An 11,486-nucleotide genomic window follows, 5' to 3' on the forward strand; every position below is an offset into this window, starting at 1 on the left:
ATTTACATGTTGCAAGTGAGAAATCATGTATTGTCACAGAGATATAAATAATGAGTCAAATTAACAAACTAACCTCTCGCTTGAACCATAATCTTTATCTTTCCTTAAGAAAGAATCTAACTTACACTGCTTTCTTGGTATGATGAAATAACCAACCGGTTACCCAAATAGCGGGTAGGGCTCCCACCTTCTTCGTGGTAAAGTGATGTAGGGATGTTTTTGAACTTCGATTATCAAAGAAATTGTTTATTAAAACTGCAACTAGAATGTCACAATTTTTTTTATTCTAACTGCTAAAAGCCTATGATATTTGTCATCAAACGCAGTACCGCTTTTGACACCTTCCTTTGAAGTGTAACATGTTTATAGAACTTAAATAAACAAAAGGTCAGTTGATTAGTAATCACGTTAAATGATTCTGTTAAATTACTGTTTTATATAGTAATACTTGTTTGAATGTTACGACAGATTGAATGCGACGACATTAGCTTTCGTCGGATACTTTATTACGTCCGGACAACCCATGCTTTGCAAATTTTAGGGGTGGGGGGGGGGGGGGCACGCCCGCCACGCCCCCGCCTAAATCCGCCCCTGTAATGCTCATGTACATAATTATTAACGGTTGTTTTACTTCGCTTATTTATAGCATTTAACAAATACTTCGTATTCTTATTTTCGGCATCAAATAAAATAATGGAATAGATATATTTTAAAAGACAAGGAAAGTGAATTAAAAAATATATACAACAAAAATAAGCGAAAGGAGATGTGGTACGGCTGTCAATGAAACACCTATCCACAAAAGTTAAAAATGAAGAAGATGTCAGAAATAAATTGATCATAATTTATTTACAGTCTAAAACATCGAAGGGACTAAACATCAACCTATACATTTTTATACTTGTAATGCATTTGTATATAAACATCGAATCAGAAATATGTTCCTTTCCTAAACATGTTTAAAAACATTGCTGTGATAGTTATCAAAAGTACCAGGATTATAATTTAGTACGCCAGACGCGCGTTTCGTCTACACAAGACTCATCAGTAACGCTCAAATCGAAATATTGATAAATGGCATAGTTCTTAACATTAGAAAAATGAATGAAGTATTGGCAACTGGACGTTAAGCAACCAAATATCAATCCTCACTTTTCCGTGAAGTGTTCACAATTATTTGTCTTTTTAAAATTAAAAGGATGAAAAATTCCCAAACTGAAAAGAGTTGAAAATACCGATTTTGGCCTCAAATTTCAGGTTCATCTGACGAAAGATTTTGACCACTTTTGAAACACTTAAGTGTCTATTTTATTTGATTCTATTAGTGTATGTGGAAGATTTTCACTGATTTTGTCATTAAAAGCTCAATTAAATATGAAAAATCCACCAAATATGCCGGAAAATGTCACTTTTCAGATGGTTTTTTGCAATTTAGCATGACTTTATGGTGCTTGTACCCGATATATGTGCCATGTATTGTCAAAAACAGCCCATATTTATGTAGCAGAAGCATTCTACTGTCCAAAAAATAACTAAAAGTTTACTTTTAACAATTTTGTAAAACTGCTATATTTTGGGGGCCAAAAAGGTGTCTTACCGGACTTCTCCTTTTACAAAGTCTATTTCTATATGTTATATCCTTTGTGACAGTTGTATCATTCCATCAGGTCCTTAGTGCACATTTTTGTTCTTAGTGCACTAAGGAGGTCCTTTGCGGTGTTTCTACGGACCCCATATATTTGAAGCTGTTCAAAATTCTGTACATTATAGGTACGTGTATCAGATCGGACAATAATTTTCATATATATAAAAAGAATTACTGTATAAGTTATCTAGTATGAAATATGTCCACTGGACCGACCGTGCAAGTGCTATATATATTATATCATGTATATAGCCAGTCAAAAAGATGTGGTATGATTGCCAATGAGACAACTATCCACAAAAGACCACAAAATGACACAAACATTAACAACTATAGGTCACACAAGGTCGTTAAAAACTTCCATTTGTTGTTGTCCACTGAAAATAAACTCATAAAAACACGAATCCCATGTTTACTCAATTTCACCTTTATTTGTTAATATTTCTTTATCTTTTTCTTTTGATTTTATTATATCTTTTTTGTGAAATATTTTGTGTGGTCGAACATGAAATTGCCTCCGATGCTACAAAGAAAATTTGTTTAATGTCATCTGTTGCAATATATGCTAAGTACTACACGTGGACAGGATGTTCCCCAGAAAATAAGTTATACACACCCCGATATAACCCCGAGGGTACACGCTACTGTCCTATGGAAAATTACTGGGTCACCTGTAAGATGGTAATCAGCCATGCAACTAATTAGGTTACTGACCATGTCACTTCAATTTAAAAAGTTTATCGTTAGATATCAAAATGATAAATTCATTTTAATTAAAAATTTAAGAACTAAAGGATTTATCATTATGATGAAGTGAAATAATTCAACCAAATCGTATATAGATTATATCAAGGATTTTCTTACTATACAAATCCTTGATTATATACATTTTTTTTTTATCTATGCCGGAAAGAATTGAAAAACTGTATTTATAATTTTTGATTTGTTTTATAGAAATCTGTGTAGGTCTCATGAAATGGAACTCACGCAACGCATGCCTAATTAAGATTATAAATTTATTGAAAAATATAAAAAAAATTTAGTTTTGATATTAAATTAAAGTTACCTTTCCGCGCTGTAATTTATTTGATATGACATGAATCAAGCAATTTTTGTTGAGGGATTTATGGGTTTGTCCATACAACGTATAAAAAAAAGAAGTGTATGTTATTAGTATTTCACATGCCTGGGGCGTAGCTGGGTCCTTTTGAAGTGCACACCAACCAGTGGGGGGGGGGGGGGGGGTTGGGGGGATTGCCCCCCCCCCCCCCAAAGGTTTTTTTGGCTAGACGCAAAATGGTGCGTTCTGAAGGCCTAAAATTGGTTTGAATAGCAAATTATTAAGACTGTATTTAATAATTTTTTATTGAGAAACATCAAAAATCTGCCCTTTGTTTTTTAGCTGCAACAAAAACGTTCATGGCCTTGTCTAAGTTTACCTGAAAATCACGGTGGATGTGCATTAAACCCAAAGCTGACAATCTGTCATTTCTCATTGTGGAACGGATGTACGTTTTCAAACCTTTCAGTACGCTAGACGACCTTTCAGCTGTAGCACTAGCAACGGACATTGTAAGAACACACAGTATTAATTGTATCAATAGACGGATACAATGCGGGATTAACGATATCAAGCGTTTGACACAGTGTTGTCGGCACTTTATCACTAGGTAGGATTCGACAGCGAGCTCGCCAGCGTTCAACCTCTCTCTTGAAGTCTTGAATGCGTTGACGCCTTATTTCGACAGGAAGGTGTCAAAACAGAACAATATGAAGTAGCCTTTCAAAATATCACAATAATTTAAAGAGGGAATTCAGATTACCATGATTATCGTTATCGTAATTTACGTATAAAAGAGGGGCGAAAGATACCAAAGGGACAGTCAAACTTGTATAAAGGTTACTGTAATTCATTAAATTGTTCAGGGTCGGATCCAATGTTGCGAGATAAAAATGGAACAAAAGTCAATTGGTTATGTTTTGCCAAAATTATGTACGAAATTTACAACCCTTATATCCAAACAAAGACGTGGGTTTACAACCCCTGCAGCCCTGTTAGTTCCACGAAGCGCATTATATATCTTTTTTATTGAAATAGAGTTAATATACCTTGTCGGAAATTTGAAGGTGTGGACATCTTTCCATTTGTCGGTCAAAAGTTGTAATTTTACATCTTTTCCTAAGGATGTCGAATCTTTCAACAAAGAAATATCTGGATAAGATGGTCCCAGATTTTTTTGTACTGCCTTTGACATTGACACTGATGTGGCGCTAAAGCTAAGTTCTGACATCGTCAATTTGTGACGTTTCAGAGTCTATATTGTCCTGATTTGTTGCTGTTGTGTTTCTGCATGACTATCACTATTGGTACTGTTAGTAGGATTTTTAGTGAAAAAAATCGTCTAAAGTTTGCCATTTAGGCTTGTCACGCTTTGAACTGCTCATGTTTATGTTGCTTTCTATGCTTTTTACGTTGAGTACCGGAAAATTCACGCAAATAAATTAAAAACGATTTCGGTCAGAGTTGATTTTACATATTGAAATATAATTGTGACGTTATTAAAATAGTTATACTGTATCGTTTTCTAATTTGCTTGGTTAAGTTAAATTTTATATTTCGTTATTACTCGTTTGTATTTTTATATTATTTTCCGGCGTAAATAATTTTTTTAGACCCCACGATGTGCACGCCATGGCGTGACAGCGTATATGGAGCTACGCCCCAGCATGCCTTGTTTTCGCCTTGAAGCTCATTATTCAGAGTGTTTCAGACAAGATGATGAAAATAACGTGCAAGATACATTTTTCGATCATCGTGAAGAGACAATTTTAATTCCCATTCCTCGATGCACTCTACCCCTGATGAATTGTATATTTATAATTCCTCGTGCTTTTAATTAGCCCCCTCCCCCCTTTCGTGGTTACCGTTATGCCAACAAATACCCGGGGCTTGATTTAAATGTAAAATCATGGGCGGATCCAGCCATAATAAAGGGGGTTCCAACTACATGTCCTCCATTAAATAAGGGGGTGTCTAAGCATCTTTCCCGACCTATTCACATATTTTTAAGGTTCCTATATACAAGGGTGATAGGACGTTCGGTTCCGTTGGAATAGGTTACCTTTTCACGCTATGCCTTAAAACTTTTCCTGATGCACAGGTAACCTACTTCAACGGAACGTCCTATCACCTTGTATATAGGAACTTGAGAGGATTCCCGAGATTATCATTTATGCAATGCTTGCTCACAAAATGCTAGGGGAGGCCAACCCCGGATTCCATCCCCTTCGACCCGCCACAGAATACAGATATAATTGATAATTGTTATTTAAAAGTCATATACTATAGCCACTATATAGTACTAGAACCGAACACCTGTTTTGGGATATATATACATACACCACATCTTCCTATGTCTGAGTCCTATGTCTATATAGCTGATTTACCGTAAATAACTGCGAGAAAAATGAATAATACACAAGTTGATAATTGTCTCTTCTCTGCTAATTTTAATGTGCATGCAATATTCACTCTGATTTACTTGTGAGACCACCGACACGGAAGCAGGACAAGTCGCCCCACTGGCAAGTCGCCCCACACCTAGTCGCCCCACTTTTTCACCAACTCGCCCCACTTTAAAAAAAAAAACGCCCCACATGTGAAATTGGTTAAATCATGTTTAATATTACTCCTGCCAACTCGCCCCACTTAATGGAAAACGGTAATATTTAGATATAAAATTAAAATATAAAACTCGCCCCACTTAAAAATAATTTTCGTATTATTGAAGAATAACTGTATTTTTTTAAGATTAGTTATTTGCATAACAATTGAAAAGAAACCTGTTAATTGTATCATAATGCAATATATCATAATACTTAACGGATTTCAATTAACAGCAATTTGTTATCATAGCAATTACCAGATTGATTACTTTTGTCTCTGAATTTAGAATAATTCAACACTAACGAGCAATCAGAGAAAGGCAAATGTTTTCTTTCAAGTAAATATCAAAGAGAATGCCTATTCATTCTTTTACCATAAGCGTGTGTCGTGTTTTTGTTAGTAAAAGTAGTCAAAACAGGTTATGTTGTTGTTGACATTTTATGGCTTGGTATTAAATTGTAAAAAGCAAAGTAACCTTTGACATGCATTTACTATGTCTACTGTGTATCCTTGTGTTGTGTGTGACGTGCACGTGCGTCCCAGACAAGAGGCACTGCAATGTGATTCTTGTGACCGGTGGCAGCATCGTACTTGCAATTCTGGTAAGTCTTTATAGTAATACTTTATTTACTTTACATTGTACTGATGAGGTTACGGCTTTAGAAACTTACATAGTATTGTTTTTTTATATGATTATCATTCATGTTAATAAATATTTGTTAAAGCATTAAATATTATTCATTAAACGCCAACTAAAAATAAATTTTAAAAAATATCTTTAAATAAACTATTTCTAAAAGATATTTATTACAAGGATTTTTATAGCGCCTATCTAATAAACTTAAAACATTATAAAATTATTACCTTTACAATGTAAATATAGAATCATCTGCATATAAATCTATTAATGAATTTTCTATATTAAGTGGTAAATCCATTAATATATAAAATAAATAACAGAAGGCCCAGGGGATAACATCTTTTTCCATAAGTGGGGCGAGTTGGCAGGAGTAATATTCACGGAATAACATCTTTTTCCATAAGTGGGGTGAGTTGGCATTAATACATTCATCCTGGTTAATAATATATTAATCTAGATATTATCGTTTTCTATAAGTGGGGCGAGTTGGCAGGAGTAATGTTTACGGAATTTAAGTTATATACAACGGGATAACATCTTTTTCCATGAGTGGGGCGAGTTGGCTTTACTACATTCATCCTGGTTAATAATATGTTAATCTAGATTTTATCGTTTTCCATTCAGTGGGGGCGAGTTTTCAGGAGTAATATTAACGGGATTTAACACATTTCACAAGTGGGGCGATTTTTTAAAAAGTGGGGGCGAGTTGGTGAAAAAGTGGGGCGACTAGGAGTGGGGCGACTTGCCAGTGGGGCGACTTGTCATGGATTCGCCGACACTAATAATAATTACCTACAAAAATAATAGGTGCTCCTTTACTTGGAAGAACATTTCGGATCCGATCAATTTATTGGTTCCATTCCCCCATTCTACACTTCTCCTTAGAAAAAATGCCTTGCAATGCGTCATAATTATCTGGACTACTAACTTACTTCCATATAACTTCGAAAACAGACTATAATCTATTTCACTGGATGAGATTGGGCTCACAGATTTTTTAATGGATTGGTAATTTTATTTAAAGTACAAGTTTACAAAGCAAGATTAATCACATTTTTCACCCGGCCTACATGGCCTACACATCAAATGGTTGCCTCCTTACTGACTTACACCTACACAAGCTAAACAAACATGTGACAACTCTTCACTAATGACCTGAGTGAAAGGTTGACGGGGGGATCCAGAACTTTTCATTGGGGGGAGGGTTCAGATGGGGGATGCTTGCCTCAGTCATGTTTCTGTGATTCCCTATATAATCAACAAAATTTTTCACACATAAAGGGGGGCAGGGGATTTCTCCTTAATCATGTTAATAAGAAATCTCTATTTTCAGCATAAGCTCATATAAATTTGCCTTTTGAAGAACTGAAATAAATATGAGACGGCTAATGATTTTTCAGATGCTTTACATTAAAATACATCCATGTGACATTCACAATTATATATATAGATCCAAATTTAAAAAGCTATTTTTTTCAATATTTAAATAATGTAGGATCAAATCTTGATACATGTATGTAGTTGAAACTGTTAGCTTTAAACATGTTAAACATTAAAAATGAACACCCAAAGTTTAACATTGTTTAAAACCACGTTTAAACATAAGAATGACCATGTAGTCTTTATTAATGTATGCTATTGCTATGAAACTAGGTCATTGTAGGTAAACTGTCATCTATTCCCTTAAATCTTTGTTCCCAGTCACCCTAAGTTTGATTTAAATTAGTCAAGTATATATCTACTCTATTAGGTCTCTAGTAACTAGTTTGGATAGTTAATAACTTGCAAATTAAAATCATACTCCTCCCAAATTTATTTCTTTAAATATTATATTATGGATGAAATACATGTAGCAAGTAAGGGATGAAATTAAATTGGATGAAATGTGCATTTTTTTTTGATAAAGTAGTATACATGTCTGATGTTGTCAAGTCCAGTCATTTTAAAAAGGGGTGGGGGTGGGATTCTAACCCAGGACAAAAGGGGGAAGGGGGGGGGGTTCCAATTACATGTCCTTATTCAAATGCATTGATAATCCGAAAAAAGGGGGGGTTCCAATCCCTTGAACCCCTCTCTGGATCTGTGCCTGCCCTTTAAAAATAAAAATTATCCTTATTTTGAGTTAAAGCTTATAGATTTTTCTATAATGCTTCTCAGGGGCGGATCCAGCCATTTTAAAAGGGGGGTCCCAACCAAGAGCAAAGAGGGGTTCCAACTATATCTCCCATTCAAATGCATTGCTCGGTAAAAGAAAAGGATTCCAACCCTCGAATCTATGGTCAGGTTGTTGTCTCTTTGACACATTCCCTTTTTCCATTCTCAATTTTATCATGTAGTCGTCGTTGTCCCAGGACATTTAGTTTCGCTTAATTACTTTAGTACAAGTAATAGAAATCTATGAAATTCAAACACAAGGTTTGTGACAGAGTTTTTGTTCAGAGTTTAGGAATTACATGAATTAGGGGCCAATAGGGGCCAATAGTAAACTTTGTTTGATTTTATAGAAAATTGAATTATTGGAGTTCTTTGATATGCCAAATCTAACTGTGTATTTAGATTCCTAGTTTTTTGGTCTACCTTAAGGTCCAAAGGTCCAAAATTAAACTTATTTTGATTTTAACAATATTTAAATTTTTGGTGTTCAGATTAATATGCTGAATCTGAATATTTACTTACATTTTTTTTATTATGGGCCCAAATTTCAAGTTGGTCCAAATCGGGGTCCAAAATTTTACTTTGTTTGATTTCAACAAAAATTGATTATATGAGGCTCTTTGATATGCTGAATCTAACCATTCATTAAGATTTTTGATATTTTGGCCCGTTATCAAATTGGTCCACATTGAGTTCTAAAAGGTCCAAAATTTAACTTTATTTGATTTCACCAAAAAATGAATTATTGGGGTTCTTTGATCATGTTGATATGCTGCATCTAACCATGTATTGAGATTTTGAATATTGGACCATTTTAGAGGTTAATTGTCAATTTAAAATTTTTAAGTACTTGGACCGCATTCATTCTGTGTCAGAAACCTATGCTGCATCGACTATTGAATCACAATCCAAATTTAAAATTCAGAGTTTATCGAGCTTGAATGTTGTGTCCATACTTGCCCCAACTGTTCTGGGTTCAACCTGTACGTTTGTATCAAGCTGAGCCATGCATAGCATTTTTATTGGTTATTTATATATTAATTTGAAATTTTGACAAGTGAGACACATACAGATTATACTGTTAACAATATTTCAGAGTTTAACGTAGTCAAGCGAAACAAATTTTAGAAGAATAGTTGAATCATGTCTTTGTTGTCAAATGAAAAATTAGTACGAACACAAAGAAAAAGTATGGGAATGTTTGTTTTTTAAACTATTGACCAGGGTGAAAGTCTTTGAAAGTCATGACTGGCAAAAAGTTTGTGAAATGAAATAGCACAAATATTTCATTCTTTTTAAATATAACTGAATATAAAGAAAAACACAAACTGATGTTTTATAATAGTTTTTACCCTTTTTATGTTTTATAGGACAAGAAATATAGAAAAATAATGAAAAATATAAACAGTTACAATAGAAATGAGCGCAAAACAAGATAAACAGAATACAACAAGGCCTAAATGGTAAGACCACTTCTATATACTGTAAATTCAGATTTTTCAGGGAATGGACAACTTATTGTGATTACAAAAAAAATCTGCATAAAGATCTATATAGTTACATGATATATATATATATATATGTTTCGGTTTTTGCGATACTCACCCAGTCACATTATTCGCATTACTAAAAAGTTTCGATAATTTCTGAATTACAGTAATAAAAGAAATTGCCTTTGAATGATGACTCATATAAAAATAAGAAAATGTGGTATGGTAAATGAGTGACTTATCCACCAGAGTTCAATGAAGCGGATGCAAGAAATTAAAGGCCAATCATGGGCCTGCCTTCAATAATGAGAAAACACTTCCTTTATAGGTCATCCATTAAGATCTCAACATATAAAGATTTAAACAATCCAATTTAGTTCAACATGTTCAAAGTCAATAACAATTAATAAAAAAAAATCATGCCTAATATAAAATATTGTTTGTTTCTCCAATCCTGACCGACCCTGCAAAAATGGCCCTACTCATAAAATTTTATTGTCAAAACTAAGCCAAATATTATTTTATTCATTTCTAATTTTCGGGCTTGCCGGATCATCCGATAATATTCACGCTTTTGGGAAAAATAAAATTATTTACCTACCTAACTACCCACACCTGGCTTGTCAGAATAGGGATTAGGGAAAAAAACAATATATTAATTTAGGCCTCATGTCTGTGAGCACTCAACCTGACCATAATATAGGCCAGTGGTTCAAATATTAACACAACATATGAACATTCTATAACAACTATTGCAAGTGGCTCAACTTTAAATATCACTGCAAGGCACTAAACAACGAATATTAAATCTTGGACACAAAGCACTGAAATACGAGAACTCATAAGCATGACAAGTAAGAATATCAAATGAAAGTTTCTCAAAATGTTCATTAAAACATGATAAAATAAGCTTATTTATATTGCTGTTTTTTTCTCCATTTATAACATTTTTTTTTCATTTTGTGTATTTATAGGTTAGATATGTTGGTTTTTATGATCATCAACAGGTCCTGCAGGTCTATACTGAAGAGGAAACTTAATTGTTAATACTTTTCTACATAATGTGCTAATTGGATTATTAATGTGAAATGAACTCAACTGTGTGTTTTCTGGAAAAAGAAATAGAAAAAATCCTACAAAATTGCTATAAACAAAATGGAGTACTATCAAAGAACACAATTGTGTAAAATGTAACAACCTACATTCATATTAACTGATGGATTATGGAGAAATTAAGAAAAAAAATAGTATCTTTGTCATGTTTGTTGTCGAAATAAACACCTGCTTTATCCATTCATGTACATGGCTCCATCATATCAAATATACAAAGAAGATGTTTGAAGAACATATGTTGCCAAAATTTATTCAACCAATTGAAGGAAGATGTCTTGTGGATTGAATTATTTATGCACTGAACAGTTATGTAGGGGGTCGAATACACAGCAGCTGAAACAGAAGACAAGTTAATTTGACATGAAAAGTGTTTATTTGATTTATATGCAAATATGAGCACAATATTAATAACATCACAAATGGTATGATATTCATAGCGTTTTGCTTATTATTGAATTGTCTTAAACATGCTAAACAGTCAGCCTTTTGTTTTTGTATGTTTAATACTCACCATGAAAATTTGTATTACAGTATTAAAGTTTTAATTATCTTTTGTATCAATAATTCAGTCTAGGAGAAAATATATTAATACTGTTTGTACTGTTATGAAATTTCCATAGAGGAAAAACATTTCCTTAAGGGAAATTTGATGTTCAGAAATTTCCCTAGAGGAAATTTGAAGATCAATGATTTCCTTAGAGGAAATTTGTTGTCTTGAATTTTCCTCCAAGGAAAAGTACTTTTCCTCTGAGGAAATTGTTGAAAAAAGGGGCATAA

General features: G+C 33.5%; 1 long non-coding RNA gene across 1 annotated transcript; it reads left to right on the forward strand.

The window, feature by feature from the left end:
• Positions 1–6,787: 6,787 nt before the first annotated feature.
• Positions 6,788–11,108, forward strand: LOC139505197 (uncharacterized). The gene is made up of 3 exons (XR_011659604.1): positions 6,788–6,960; positions 9,477–9,569; positions 10,571–11,108. It is a non-coding gene; the product is annotated as an uncharacterized lncRNA (long non-coding RNA).
• Positions 11,109–11,486: the final 378 nt, after the last annotated feature.

Source organism: Mytilus edulis, unplaced genomic scaffold (genome assembly GCF_963676685.1).
Source record: "Mytilus edulis unplaced genomic scaffold, xbMytEdul2.2 SCAFFOLD_388, whole genome shotgun sequence".
NCBI lineage: Eukaryota > Metazoa > Mollusca > Bivalvia > Mytilida > Mytilidae > Mytilus > Mytilus edulis.